Source organism: Capsicum annuum, unplaced genomic scaffold (assembly GCF_002878395.1).
Source record: "Capsicum annuum cultivar UCD-10X-F1 unplaced genomic scaffold, UCD10Xv1.1 ctg3553, whole genome shotgun sequence".
Lineage (NCBI taxonomy): Eukaryota > Viridiplantae > Streptophyta > Magnoliopsida > Solanales > Solanaceae > Capsicum > Capsicum annuum.
Window position 1 is genome coordinate 77,806 of NW_025842453.1, and position 13,982 is coordinate 91,787.

Consider the following 13,982-nt stretch of genomic DNA (forward strand, 5'->3'; position numbering starts at 1 on the left):
TTTAGGGGTGGTCTCGGGCCCCAAACGTGTTTTGGGATAAAAATTGATTGAAGGCTCAAAGGAAGGCTAAAGAGCAGACGAGCGTAGGCTGTTAGAGTCGGTGAGGCAGTTTGTGTGGTCAAACGGGCATCAAAGTGTGAATGGGCCATTTTTGGTTCCAATTAGTGTGCTATTGCTCATAGTTTTTGGGGTGGGCCCAGGGCCCAGGCATGTTTTGGGACAAAAATTGACTGAGGCTCCCAGGCAGGCTAAAGAGTAGAAGAGTGTAAACTGCTGGGGTTATATGGGCCATTTGGGTGGTTAAACTGGTGAAACAGAGCAAATAGGCCATTTTCAGGAAAAATCAATGTGCTGGTGCTTGCAATTCTAGGGGTGGGCCTGGGGATTGGGTATATTTTGGGTCGAAAATCAATTGGAGGCTCCCTAGCAGGCTGAAGAGAGGAAGAGTATGGGTCGTTGGGGTCTACAAGGTTGTTGGGGTGGTCAAACAAGCAAAAAATTAGAATGGGCCATTTTTAAGCTAAATCAATGTGCTATAGCTTATGGTTCCAATGGTGGGTCCTAGCCTGAGCGTGTTTTGGGACAAAAATTGGCTGGGGTCTCCTAGGTAAGCTGAAAAGCAATGGAGTATGGGCCGTTATGGTCGGTGGGGCTGTTTGGATGTTAAACAGGCAAAACAGTATAAATGTGCCATTTTCGAGCCTAATCGATGTGCTATAGCTCATGGCTCCATGTGTGGGCTCAGTTTTGGGCGTGTTTTGAGCCAAAAATTGATCAAAGGTTCCCAGACAGGCTGAGGAGTAGGGAAGTGTGGGTCATTGGGGTCAACGGGCCGTTAGTATGGTCAAACAGATGAAGTGACGTAAACGAGACATTTTTGGGCAAAATAGATGTTCTATAACTTATGGTTTTGGGGGTGGGACCGGGCATTTTTTGGGCTAAAAATTGATCAAGGGCTCCTCAGCAGGGGGGATTAAAGGTTGTTGAGGTTGACAGGGCCGTTTGGGTGGTAAAACGGGCAAAATAGCAGGCCAAATTAGTGCACTATAGCTCACGGTTTTGGGGGTGGGATCGGGCGTATTTTGGACAAAAAATCAATCGAAGGCTCCTAGATAGGTTGAGTAATGAGGGAGTGTGGTCCTTTGGGGTCGGCTGGAGCTTTTGGGTGGTCAAAAGGTCAAAACAACATTAACGGGCCATTTTTAGGCCAAATCAGTATGCTATTGCTCTCGATTTTGGAGTTGGCCTGGAGGCTGAGTATGTTTTGGGATAAAAATTGATCGAGGTCTCCTAAGAAGGCTAAGGAGTAGGGAAGTGTAAATCGTTGGGGTCACTAGGGCCGTTTGGATGGTTAAATGGGAGAAATGACATAAATGGGCAATTTTCTATCTAAATTGGTGTGCTATAGCTCATGATTCTAGTGGTGGGATTTGGGATCGAGTGTATTTTTGTTCAAAAATCGACCGGGGCATCCCAGGCAGGATGAGGAGTGGGAGAGTGTGGGTTATTGAGGTTGTCAAAGCCGTTTGGGTGGTTAAATGGGGAAAACAACGTGAATGGGTAATTTTGGGGCCAAATCGATGTGCTGTAGCTCGGGGTTCCTAGGGTGGGCTTGATCCTGGGGTGTATTTTGGGCTGAAAATTGACTGTGGTCTCCCAGCCAGGTTGAGGAGTGAATAATTGTAGGACGTTGGGGTTGGAGGGGCCGTTTGGGTGGTCGAACGGGTGAAAAATGCTCATGGGTCATTTTTAGTCCAATTCAGTATACTATAGCTCACGGTTCCATGGGTGAGCTTGAGACCAGGCATGTTTTGAGAAAAAAATTATCTTTTTCTCCCAGGCAGGTAGAGAAGTGAGGAAGTGTGTGTTATTGGGGCCCCGGGGGCCGTTTGGGTAAGCAAATGGGTGAAACAACATGAATGGGCCATTTTTGGTCCAAACCAGTGTGCTATAGATCACGGTTTCGAGGGTCTGCCCATGGCTCGGGCATGTTTTGGGATAAAAATTAATCAAAGGCTGCTAGGAAGGTTGAGAATTAGTGAAGTGTGGGTCGTTCGGGTCGGCGAGGCCATTTGGGTGGTCAAACGGGAAAAATAGCGCAAATAGGCCATTTTCAAGCCAAATTTGTATGCTACAACTCATGGTTAAAGTGTGGGCCCAAGTCTTAAGTGTTTTTTTGGGACTAAAATCAATCGGGGGCTCCCAGGCAGGCTGAGGAGTAGGGGATATTGATCGTTGGGGTCAGTGAGGCCGTTTGGGTAGTCAAATAGAAGAAATAGTGTAAATGGGCTATTTTCAAGCCAAATCGATGTGCTATAGCTTACGATTCTAGGGGTGGGCTCAGGGCCCAGGTGCATTTCTGGATAAAAATCGACTGGAGGCTCCAAGGCAGGCTAAAGAGTGGGCGAGTATGGGCAGTTAGGATCGGCGGGGCCGTTTGGGTAGTCAAACAAGTGAAAAGGCACAAATGAGCTATTTTCGGTCTAAATCGGTGTTCTATAGTTCACAGTTCTGGGGTGTGTGCTCGAGGCTCGGGAATATTTTATTCCAAAAATCAACCAAGGGCTCTCAGGTAGGCTGAACAGAGAGGAAATGTGGGCTGTTGGGGTCGAAGAGGCCATTTGGGTGGTCAAACAAGTAAAATAACGCAAATGGACCATTTTTGAGTCAAATCAATGTGTTATAGTTCTTGGTTCCAGGATGGGCTTGGGGCTTGGTGATGACGTCCAAGAAATACCTCCTTTTAGATGATGGTACGGTCGATGTCAAGATATAATTAACCAACTAAGGTAGGGGTTGAATCCTATAGGAATACGTGGAATTGCAGTTATCATCAGTTGTAGTCTACAGGCAGTACTGGATAGTAAATGGGGGGATTTGTTTGTAGTAGTCTCGAGAAAGTAATAATATTAACTTTGATTGTGAACACTAGGATTCTATTCACCCTGGCTTCTATACTCTGTAGGTTTATCGTGCTATGTTGAACCAACCCAATACCTTATATGCAAAATCGAGAAGTTATGTACATTTTACAGTCTTTTGGAGGAGGGAAAGGATTTACCCTTTACCTTTTTGGTTTCAGGATGTCGCATTATTAACCCTTATATTGATTCCAATTAAGTATTACCTTTTGAGTCTCTAGTTATTAGATGAAAGCTAACTAGGGCTATTCAAAACCGAACCGTATCCAATAAGACAACTGCAAAATTGACTTATTGGTTTATTGGATAAATGGATGGTGAGCGAATTAAATTTTTCAATTAACGACTTATTGGTGTGGGGGTGGATTACTTAATTTTCTTATTGGATAAATCGTTAACCCATTAAGAATTACCATATATATTTATACTTTTCCACCTACGTATATAAAAATTAAAATATACATTATATTATTATAAATTATAAACTGTAAATCTAATTTATCTAAATTCTAGTGGAATAACCTCAAGCTCTTTCCAAATTAAACCCTAATAAAAATTAACGAATAAAGTTATTACGTATTAGGAGTATCAGTATAGTAATATACCGTATATTATTTGCAAAGAAAAAGTTATAGACTTCTAGTTGACTGTTTTCTTTAGTGTGCTTTGGTTTTTCTACTGGTATTCTCATATGCACATATTCATCTCTATATCTTTTCTTTATTAATTCAGTCCTTGTTTTTTTCTAGTGAGTTGTGGACTTGTACTTTCATATTTTTTCTTTTATTTTGCTTCAATTTTTGATTTTGATGTGAATGGTGATGTGCATGAATGCATGTACTTGGGTATGTAACTATAGTCTACTGCATGTATTTAGTTAGCCAAATTTTGTATGGATCACTAATTACTATTGCATTACATATTAATTTTCATGTTCTTTGTACCAATGCTGATAATTTATGAATAGATTTTTCTTATCACAACAACTCAAAATCAACTCATAGCATGGCTGAAAATATACAAGCTGCTAAGGTGATGGGTGAAAGTGAGGATTCAAATCGAGCAAGTCAATTTGAAACAACTAAAACTCAGAAGGCAATTGCTAAAAGAAGGAACAAAAGGTCAGAAGCGTGGAATCATTGTACAGAAAATGCTAGTCCTGAAGGTACAAAAGCAAAATATGTCCATTGCTCCCATGAGTATTCTTTTAAGTCAAGAGACGGTACTTCCACTCTTCTTGGTCATCTATCAAATTTAGAAAGCTATTCTAGGGGGTAGTCAAGGTGATGTAGCTATTATGCCTTGGAAATTTGACCAAGAAGAGTGTAAGAAGGCTTTATGTCGTATGGTGATAATTTATTCCTTTTTACTTTGTTGAAAAAGAAGGTTTTCGGGCATTTATAAAAGTGACACAACCTCATTTTTGGATCTCTTTCCGTAGTACCGTCACTAGGGATTGTTTTAATCTTTATAATGAAGAAAAACAAAAGCTGAAAAGGTATTTTGTGGAAACAAAACAAACAGTCTGTATAACCACTGACACCTGGACTTCCATACAACGAATCAATTACATGTGTATAACTGCCCATTGGATTGATAGTGAATGTGATATGCATAAGAAAATTCTCAATTTTTGTCCTATTATTAGCCATAACGGTGAAGATATGGCAAATGGTATTGGTAGGTGCTTACGTGAGTGGGGAATAAATAAAATATTCATTGTCACTATAGATAATGCGAGCTCAAATTATGTAATGGTAAAAGAACTATCTAAGCATTTGACAAAGATGGGAACTAATCTGAAGAATGGTGATCACCTCCATGTGAGGTATATGGCGCACATTATGAATCTTGTTGTCTAGGATGGCTTGAAAGAAAGTTGTCTGTCTATTGAACGTGTTAGACATGCAGTGAGATATGTTAGGAAATATCCTGGGAGGTTGAAAAAGTTTCAAGAAAGTTGTGATGATGAACAACTCAGTTGCAAGAAATATTTATGCTTAGATGTTCCAACTAGGTAGAACTCCACCTACCTAATGTTGAGTAGGGCGGTTGAATTTGAGAATGCATTTACAAATTATGCTTCTCGTGAAATTGTCCTGAGATATTATCTTGAGAATTCTTATATTGAAGTTGGAGGTACTGCTGGTGAACTTTTGAGTAGTGATTAGGTGCATGTGAGAAGGATTACAAAATTTCATAAAATCTTTTATCTTCTTACTTTAAAAATATCTGGATCACTTTATGTTACATTTAATATTCATTTTCTTAAAATTGGTGCTGTTGTGGTTTATTTGAATCAATTGATTGCAAGTGAAGTTACTGATTTAAGTAATAGGGCGAGGAAAATGAAAGAAAAATTTGATAAGTACTGGGGTGGTCCAATAAAAATAAATAAGATAATTATTGTTTCATGTGTTCTAGATCCTCGTTACAAGCTTGATTTAGTTGGCTATGCACTTGTAAAGATGTTTGGGAAAAATCAAGGTCTATCTTTAAAAGCAGCAGTAAAGGATCACATGATTTTATTATTTAATGAATATGTAAAATCCAGTTCAAAAGGGCTTGGGGTTGCTGTATCTTCACCTTGCTCTTTACTGGAGACGTCTACTTTAGTGATTTCTGGCAGTCAACTAAGTACCCAAGGTACAGGACCCTTAGATTCACTCATGCAAGATCTAAAGTAGTATAAAGTTGTGAATGGAGGTGTAGATGCTAGAACAGAGTTAGATAAATATTTTGGAGAAGAAACTGAAGATGATACTAAAGATTTTAACATCCCGCCTTGGTGGAAAATGAACGCAACAAGATTTACTGTTCTTGCTAAGATGGCTTGTGATGTATTAGCTATTCCGGTTTCAAGTATTGCATCTGAATCTGTGTTTAGTACAGGAGGACGTCTTCTTGATTCATTTAGGAGTTCATTGACTCCTAAATTGGTGCAAGTTCTAGTGTGTCTTCAAGATTGGCTTTGAAATGAGCAATTAAAACAACCTGTTAGTGTTGAGGAAAATCTTGATATTCTCCAGCAAATTGAAAAAGGCAATAGAATTAACTTTACGTGTGTTGTTGTTATAAATGATTTTTATGTATTAGTTTACTCATTATATTATTCTTCTCTTCAGATTTAGCTAGTGCAGGAAAAGACCCTATTGTATTTGACGTGTAGTACAACTATACAAGCCTAAAAGATGGCTTTTCTTTCACTAGGGTTGTGCAAAAACCAAACCGACCGATAAATGAAATCGATAAAAATGTTATTGGGTTATTGCTATTGGGTTATCGGGTTAACGGTTTTTTATTGGTTTTATAAAAAATTTTACTGGGTAAATGGTTCAGTATTGGTTTTAGCTTATTGGGTTATCGGTTAAACTGATAACCCAATAAGGATACACTAAGTTATTGTTTTATCTCTATTTATGTTATATATTTAAATCTCTCTCTCTCTCTATATATATATATATATATATATATAGATATATGTATGTATATAGATTATATACACTGCTAATTCATAATTCAGTAATAAACAAAGTATTAACCTATTCAGGGCAACAAAGGCACCATATAAAATTCGGCTATTATCGTAATAAAAAGCTTGAAACATTAATAGCTTCCAGCAATTAGGATTCAATTTTTTTCTAACTAACATTCAGTTCAAATTTGAAGATTCTTATAAATTAAAATGCGTTGCGTAGGTTTTGGCGGTAATTAAGATTTTATTTTTTTATGTTAGTTGTTACTATTTCTATTTTATAAGTATTTTCTTATTGGTTAAACCAAAAACCAAACCGTCAAGGACCAAAAACCGATAAGAAAATATCTTATTGGTTGGTTATTGGTTTTACATATTAAAAATTGAAAATTGATAAACCAAACAACACGTAAAATCGAACCGAATTAACCGATGCACACCCCTACCTTTTACAAGGTTAGTATAAAAAGAAGAAGATAAAAGTCATCATGTTATGTTTCTTTTTCACTGTTCATATTATTCTTAGATATTAATTATGTTTTAGAATTGATTCTTTAAGTGGGGTTGTTATGTTCTTAATTCAAATGAGTATTATATATTTATATTGTCATGCCAGTGGTGAGCTGAAGAGTTGTTCGTCTTGCTTGTTCTTTGAGGTATCTTGTTTTGTTTATATTTATTGTTCACCTAACAATCTTTATGGTGTAATTTCTTATTATGTATTAGTTTGTGATGATAGAAGCTTCTCAAGTTGATGATTGAATTTAAGCTTCTCAAGTTGATGATTGAATTTAACTGATTGAAAAAAATGAAGATCGAGTTCCAGCAGAAGAATCTTGGTGTTTGTTATTAGTGGGTAAGAGAAAGGGGGTCTTGGAAGTACGCCTAATATTTTCAATGATAGAAATCTGCAGCCCATGATTTGTAACATTATCGTTGAGTATTTGAACTGATAGCTTTCCTTCACTAATCTCTGGAAGGATTTAGTTTTAGTTAAGAGCGTATGTTTACTGGTAGTCAAAACATTCTTAAAATCTTAGTAGAAAATATGTTTCACAAAGCCAATACATGTTAGGACCCAAGAAATTACAAGTTTAATGATTCTTTCAGTAAGTCTACATCTACATAAATTAACTTCTTGCTTTGTTTTAAACTTGCTCAAGTAAATGAGAGCTGTCCACTCTTCAGCAATGGAGAAGTTTGCTGCTACTATCCTCCCTCTAGCCACTTCCGTCTAATTGTCCATTAGAAGTGAGGTACACCATGTGTTGAGCATGATTGCGTATGGTGATTTTCCTTAACGTTCAAAATGTTTAGCTATGATGCACCATTCAACCAGTCCCCATTAATCTTCTTCAAAAACATTCCCCAGTGCTGCTTTATATAACTTAGTGGTGTCCGTAAGAAGCTCTGTTCCAGCCGGATAAGAAGCATAGAACTGGTTAGCTCTCGAGTACCCGGCTCTAGTTATGTTGTTGGGGTACACATATGTGATGACTGTAATAAAGTAATAGAATCCAGTATAGGAAACAATTCTTCGAAACTTTTGGATATTTAAAATCTCGTTCCATCCTTTATACATCCGCCACATTCCCTATTGATCCGCTGAGCATAGAAATTCTAATTTTCACGCAAGTACTCGTAGTGGCCTGGTGGTCCAATATATGTTAGGAGTGTTTTGGTCTTGTTAGAGAATATATTGGTACTTATAATGCTAGGGAACCTAAATCTTCAAATATTGGATTGAGACGGGGTTAAATAGAGCATGAATGTGAGAATCTATACAGTCGAGTCTAACTAGATTGAGATTGAGTGTAGTTATTGTTATTGTATTCTCAGGAGATTCCAAGCGGGGTTTTTCCTTGGCTTTTACTTTTCCCTCTCTTCTTTATGTAGGTGAATATATAAAAATAGTAATATAAGATATTTGCAATCAAATAGAACCTAAGGTTACTATGAGTTTTTGTTGTTGTCATCGTCGTTTGTACGTTTGCATCTTGTTAAATATTTATATGCCAACAACATGTAGAGAACTTAAGTTTTTAACTATTGAATTAAGATGGGTTTAAATGGAGCTACGTGTATTTGTACTCACTGATCGTTCTTCTTGATCTATATTTTACTTGAAAATGTTTATTAATATTTGGTTTTCATTGTCAATGACAGAATTATGGGAGGGGTGGAACTATTGAGGAGTTTATGTGATACAGCATCAGAATTCTCTGATTTAATAGAGTCAGCAAGATCCGGATGACCAGAGTGATCAGCTTAAGGGGAAGTTTCGCAGGTTTGTGAAGACAGATTCTCGTCACTCTCTATCATCAATTTAAAGTGTGGAAAAGTAGATTCCTGTGTAAAAGTTAGTCTTATGGCTGCTACATCTTTCAAGGTTGAGACTTGAGATTGTTCAATTCAAGAAAAAAACATTTTTCTGAGTATATTGTGCAAAAGCTGTTGCGCAAAAGAATTGATTCTTTTCTAAGAGAATTGATTATTGATATGGTTTAGGTGGAGTGACATAACTTAGTATTTTGTTTTTTTAGATAAATATTGAGATTCTTAATTTCTTAGTTGTCAAAAGTATTGGCATTCCTTCACTAGCTAATACTATTACCAAAGTGACAACAATATTGAATCAAAAGTATTAGTATTCCTGCACTAGCTAATACTATTAACTAATCAAAAGTATTCTTAGTTGTGTTTGCCTTTATGAATGGCTAAAACTTGTAACTTGGCTGCTCCTGCTGTGTTCTTAAAGGTAATGTTCATTGCAATAAATCCTTGACCATCTACAACTACATGATACATTTAGGTTCATGAAACTATTTAAAATGAAACTATTCTGATGTTGTCACTGTGAAAAGAAAAGAATGTTCTATTCTATTTTGTTTTCTAATTTTGAGACGTATTCAACTAGGAATTGTGGATGTCTGATACATCGTCCAATAACCATACGATAATTGTTTATCCGTTACTGAACCAACCAATATCTTATCGGTTGGCTAGTGGATTTGTATATTTTAAAATCGATAACCGTTAAGCAAAATCGTTAAGTGTAATGGTCCATCCGATCCGTCCGATAAGTAGCCCTAACGATAATGACCATTCACTATATTCTATTATGCGGCAATGGATCGACAATTAACTCCCAAATTACTGTTATCATTATCTTTTCCAAGTCACTGCTCCTCTTTATAAGTAAGTAGCAATATCTAGGCGGGATCCTAACGTTTGCAACTGCTAAGACAACTATGATAATGAAGATAATGCAATGCATGCCATGGGTATTAGTTCAATTCAAGAATCACACTTCCCCTACTTCCTCAATTAGCCAGGGTTTGACCAACCCTAGCTATGGGTTTTTAGCTGCTCATACTTGTGCAAAAATCAATAACATTCAAGATTGAAGGCTTAGATGAAGTTGCAATGATCAGATGAATTAAAACCCAAAACCGTAACTTGATTAATCAACTAAAGTTAATACAAGAAAATCCCAAGATAAAAGATAGATCTTGGAATCAAAATATGTTTGTGAGTATCAAAAGTGTGTGTCTTCTACTAAAAAGTACATAAGGGATATTTATAATATAAGATAAAACCCTAAAAACAAAGCCCGGATGAAAAAGGAGAATGTTTGCCAAATGATCTTTGTACCTGTGCTCTGGCACAGGGCGTAGGGCAAAATTCATGAGCTATAGCCCACGGTTCTTGGGTGGGCCCGGGGCCATGCGTGTTTCGGGAAAAAAATCGACCGAGGGCCCCTTGGTAGATGAGGAGCGGCCTAGTGTGGGCCATTAAGGTTGATGGGGCCATTTAGGTGGTCAAAAAAGCAACACGGTGTGAATGGGGTAATTTCAGGCTAAATCGGTGGGCTATAGCCCACGGTTCTAGGGGTGGGCCCGGGTCTGGGCATCTTTTAGGCCAAAAACTAATCGGAGGCCCCCAGGTAGGCTGAGGAGCAGCCTAGTATGGACTGTTGGAGTCGGTAGGTCCATTTTGGGTGGTCAAACGGGTAAAACAGCGCAAATAGGGTATTTTCGAGCCAAATCGATGTGCTATAGCCCAGGATACTGCGGGCGAGCCCAGGGCTTGGGCATCTTTTAGGCCAAAAATCTACTGAGGGACCCCACATATGCTGAAGAGCGGCCTAGTGTAGTTCGTTGGGTTTTGCAGGGCTATTTGGGAGATCAAACGGGCGAAACAACGCAAACAGGGCATTTTTGGGCTAAGTCGATGTGCTATAGCCCTCGGTTTTGACCTAAAAAAGCCCCGTGTGCACTGTTTTGCCCGTTTGACCACCCAAATGGCCTCGTCAACCCAAACGGACCATAGTAGGACACATCTCAGCCTCCCTGGCATGCCTCGGTTGATTTTTGGCCCATAAAATGCCCGGACCCAAGGCCCACCCATGGAACCGTGGGCTATAGTACATCGATTTGGCCCGAATATGCGCTGGTTGCACTAGTTCACTTGTTTGACTACCCAAATGGCTCTGCCCACCCAAACGGACCATAATAGGATGCTCCTTAGCCTCCCTGACATACCCCAATCTATTTTTGGCCCACAACATTCTCAGACCCAGGCCCAACCCCGAAATCGTAGGCTATAGCACACCAATTTGGCCCAAAAATGCCCAGTTTGCACCATTTTGCTTGTTTGACCACCGAAATGGCCCCGCACACCCAAAAAGACCACACTAGGACGATCCCTGGCCTCCCTGGCATGCCCCGAAAGATTTTTGGCCACAACACACCTGGAATCATCGGCTATAACACACCGATTTGGCTTGAAAAAACCCCCGTTGGCGCCGTTTCGCCCGTTTGACCACCCAAATGGCCACGTCGGCCCAAATGACCAATACTAGGCCTATCCCCGCCTCCCTAGCATGCTCTTAATGATTTTCAACAATGATACACCCGGATGCCAGGCCTACCCCTAGAACCGTAGGCTATAGCACACCAATTTGGTTTGAAAAATACCATGTTTCACCCGTTTGAGCCCCCCCAATAGCCCTGCCCACCCAAATGGATCACATTGGGATGCTTCCCAGCCTCCCTGACATACCTCGATCGATTTTTGTTCCACAGCACGCCCAAAACCCTGGCTCACCCATAAAATCATAGGCTATAGCACACCGATTTAGCCCGAAAATACCCAATCTACATCGTTTCGCTCGTTTGACCACCCATATGTCCATGACCACCCAAATGGACTACACTAGGATGTTCCCAAGACTCCATGGAATGCCCCGATCTATTTTTAGCCCACGAAACACCTGGACTCTGGGGTTTCCCACAAAATCGTGGGCTATAGCAAATCGATTTAGCCAAAAAATGCCCCGTTTGCACCGCTTCGCCCGTTTGACCACCCAAATTTCCCCGTTAACCCAAATGGACCACTCTAGGACCCTCCCCAGCCTTTCTGACACGTCCTGATCGATTTTTAGCCCATGAAATGCTCGGAGCCTGGGCCCACCCCAAGAACCGTAGGCTATAGCACATCGATTTGGCCTAAAAATGCCCCATTTGCACCATTTTTCTCGTTTGAAAACCCAAATGGCCTCGACCACCCAAACGAACCACACTAGGATGCACCCGAGCCTTCCTGGAATACCCCAGTCAATTTTTGGATCACATAACGCTCGAACCCCGAGCCCACCCTCAGAACCATAGGCTATAGCACACAAATTTAGCCCGAAAACACACTTGTTGCTGCGTTTTGCCTGTTTATCTACCCAAATAGCCATGCCATCCTAATCGACCTACACTAGGCCAATCCCAAAACTCTCTGGTATGCCACCGTCGATTTTTAGCACGCAACACACCCAAACCCAACGCCATACCCAGAACCGTGGGCTATAACACACTAATTTGGCCCGAAAATGCCTCATTTGCACCGTTTTGCCCGTTTGATCATCCAAATGGGCCCACTCACCCAAACGAAGCAAACTAGGATGCCTCTCAGCCTCTTTGGAATGCCACGGTTGATTTTTGACCCACAACACACCCAAACCCCGACACCACGCCTGATATCATCGGCTATAGCACACCGATTTGGCCCAAATATGCCCCTTTTGCACAATTTTGCCCGTTTGACCACCAAATGGATCCGCCTACCCTAATGGACCTCACAAGGATGCTCCCCAGCCTCTCTATAATTCCTAGGTCAATTTTCAACCCACGATACACCCGAACCCCGAGCCCACCCCAGAACTGTGGGCTATAACATACCAATTTAGCCCAAAAATTCCCCATTTGCATTGTTTCTTTGTTTGACCACACAAATTGCCCTGCCCACAAAAACGGATCACACTAAGATGCTCTCCAACCTCCCTGTCATGCCCTAGTCAACTTTTTAGCCCACAGCATGCCCGGATCCCAAGCTCACCCCTGGAACCACGGACTGTAGCACAATGATTTGGCCTAAAAATGCCTCGTTTGCATCGTTTCCCCCGTTTGACCACTCAAATGACCTCGCCCACCCAAACAGACCACACTAGGATGCTCCCCAACCTCCCTGGCATGCCTCGATCAATTTTTAGCCTACGGCACACCCGGACCCCGAGCACACCCCTGGAACCATGGGCTATGGCACAATGATTTGGCCCGAAAATACCCCGTTTGCACTGTTTTGCCCGTTTGACCACCCAAATGGTCCTGCTCACCCAAACGGACCACAATAGGACGTTTCCCACCCTCCCTAGTATGCCCCAGTCGATTTTCAGCCCACGGCATGCCCGGATCCCTAGCCCACCCTGAGAGCCATGGGCTATAGCACACCGATTTGGCTCAAAAATGCCCCATTTTTACCATTTCGCCCGTTTAACCACCCAAATTACCACGCCCACCCAAACGAACAACCTCAAGATCCTCTCCAGCCTCCCTGCCACACCCCGATCGATTTTTAACCTACGGTACACCCGAACCCCAGGCCCATCCCCAAAACCGTAGGCTATAGCACACCGATTTAGCACGAAAATGCCCCATTTGAACTATAACGCTCATTTTACCACTGAAATGGCTTCACCCACCATAACGTACCAGACTAAGACGCTCTCCAGTTCCCCTGGCACACCCTGGTCGATTTTTAGCCCACGGTACGCCCAAACCCCCGATCCATCCTAGTAACTGTGGGCTATAGCACACAGATTTGGCCTAATAATGCCCCGTTTAAACTGTTTCTCCCGTTCGACAATGTAAATGGCCTCTCCAACCCAAACGGTCCTCACTAGGACGCTCCCTAGCCTCCCTGGAATGCCTCGGTCGATTTTTGGCCCATGAAACACCCGGACCCTGAGCCTACCCCCAAAATCGTAGGCTATAGCACACCAATTCGACTCTAAAATGCCCCATTTGCATTGCTTGGCTTGTTTGACCACCCAAAAGGCCCCACTCATCCAAAAAGACCATACTAGGATACTCTTTAGCCTCTCTAGCAAGCCTCGGTCGATTTTTCGCCCACGCATTCCCAGACCCCAGGCCCATCCTAGAACCGTGTGCTATAGCATACCGATTTGACCTGAAAACACTTCGTTTGCACCATTTTCCCCGTTTGACCACGCCAAATGGACCCTCCCACCAAAACGG

The 13,982-nt window shown here is 41.1% G+C and overlaps 1 pseudogene; it reads right to left on the reverse strand.

Annotated features, from left to right (window-relative positions):
- Positions 1 to 7,616: 7,616 nt before the first annotated feature.
- On the reverse strand, positions 7,617 to 7,987 carry LOC107853375 (annotated as a pseudogene).
- Between the last annotated feature and the right edge of the window lie 5,995 nt (positions 7,988 to 13,982).